The sequence below is a fragment of the Cebus imitator genome, unplaced genomic scaffold (assembly GCF_001604975.1).
Source record: "Cebus imitator isolate Cc_AM_T3 unplaced genomic scaffold, Cebus_imitator-1.0 Scaffold441, whole genome shotgun sequence".
In the NCBI taxonomy this organism is placed as follows: Eukaryota; Metazoa; Chordata; class Mammalia; order Primates; family Cebidae; genus Cebus; species Cebus imitator.
The window spans coordinates 220769-222519 of record NW_016107756.1 but is presented as its reverse complement, the minus strand read 5'-3'; the positions used below and the strand labels follow the sequence as shown (position 1 = coordinate 222519).

Sequence of the window (1751 nt, the reverse complement as noted above, 5' to 3'; positions counted from 1 at the left end):
TTGTAGAGACAGAGTTTCATCATGTTTCCCAGGCTGGAATTTATTTGTTTTTTTTTGTAGAGACTATGTTGCCTGGGCTGGTCTTGAACTCCTGGCTTCAAGTGATCCTGCTGCCTCGGGCTCCCAGAGTGCTGGGATTACAGTTGTGAACCACTGCACCCGGCCTGCATTGATATTTTCCATCTTTTATTCATTGTAGACATACTTTCCTTTACCTCACTGTGCACAGTTACCATAGCTGCTTTGAAATCCTCATATACTAATTTGAATATCTGACAGATCTTATGGTTGATCATCTTTGCTCTTATTTTATTTTATTTTGAGACAGAGACTTGCTCTGTCGCCTGGCTGGAGTGCAGTGGCGCAATCTCGGCTCACTGCAATCTCCGCCTCCTGGGTTCAAGTGATTCTTCTGCCTCAGCCTCCTGAGTAGCTGGGACCACAGGCACGTGCCACCACGCCCGGCTAATTTTTTTGTTTTTTCAGTAGAGATGGGGTTTCACCATGTTGGCCAGGATGGTCTCGATCTCTTGACCTTGTGATCCGCCCGCTTTGGCCTACCAAAGTGCAGGGATTACAGGCATGAACCACCGTACCTGGCTGCTGTTTTATGTCTTAAAAGGGGGCACATTTTCCTGTTTCTTCATATGTCAAATAATTTTGAATCATATCCTGGACATTATTACTGTTATGTTGTTGAAAGTATGAATTTTGTTATATACCTCCAAAGACAGTTAATATTTCTGTTTTACCAGGCAATTAATGGTATTTAGTGGTTTCTTGACTGGTAGCTTACATCTCTGCTCACTTCTTTTTGTTCTAGTTTGGCTGCTTGGAATTTGCCCCACCGGAGTGGTTTGGTGGTCAACTAGACCCTCGGATGTAGTTCATAGATTCTGGGGCTTCCTGTCTCTGACTCTCTTCTCACTTTTCAGTGTCTTTGGTTGCTATGTACTCTGTCTTCTGCTTCTTCAGTCCAGAAATACTGTGGGTTTTCTGTCAGAGTTTCAGGCTTCCTGTCTGGATTCCAAGTATAGCCTGTCCTCAGTCTATAAACCGTTGACATCGAGTTATGTCCATTGCGCAGGTCCCTTCTTCCATGCGTCTGTGCCCTCCTAGGTCTGCCTGCTTTGGTTCATTCTCCAAAGCCTTTAGATATTTGTGTTTGCATTGTATCCAGAGTTCATAGTTGTTATATGAGGGAGGATTGGTCTCGGATTATTGCTTGACAATCTAGGAAGCATAATTCCATAAGTGTTTTTTATTTTATTTTATTTATTATTATTTTTTGAGACCATCTTGCTCTGTTGCCCAGGCTGGAGTGCAGTGGCATGATCTGAGCTCACTGCAACATCCACCTCCCGAGTTCAAGCAATTCTCCTGCCTCAGCCTCCCAAGTAGCTGGGATTACAGGCACCCACCACCACCCCTGGCTAATTTTTTGTGTTTTTAGTAGAGATAGGATTTCACCACATTGACCGGGCTGGTCTTGAACTCCTGACCTCAGGTAATCCACCTGCCTTGGCCTCCCAAGTGCTCGGATTACAGGCATGAGCCACCATGCCTGGCCTCATGAATGTTTTAAATTCTTTTAAAGCCGGGCGCGGTGGCTCAAGCCTGTAATCCCAGCACTGTGGGAGGCCAAGGCGGGTGGATCACGAGGTCAAGAGATCGAGACCATCCTGGTCAACATGGTGAAACCCCGTCTCTACTAAAAATACAAAAAATCAGCTGGGCATGGTAGTACATGC

General features: G+C 45.3%; 1 long non-coding RNA gene across 1 annotated transcript in view; it reads right to left on the bottom strand.

The window, feature by feature from the left end:
* Positions 1-484: 484 nt before the first annotated feature.
* The window catches only part of LOC119468499, a 12338-nt gene continuing 11071 nt past the window's right edge, over positions 485-1751 (bottom strand). Inside the window, exon 2 of the long non-coding RNA XR_005197174.1 lies at positions 485-535. This is a non-coding gene — a long non-coding RNA (uncharacterized LOC119468499). The remainder of the gene's footprint in view (positions 536-1751) is intronic.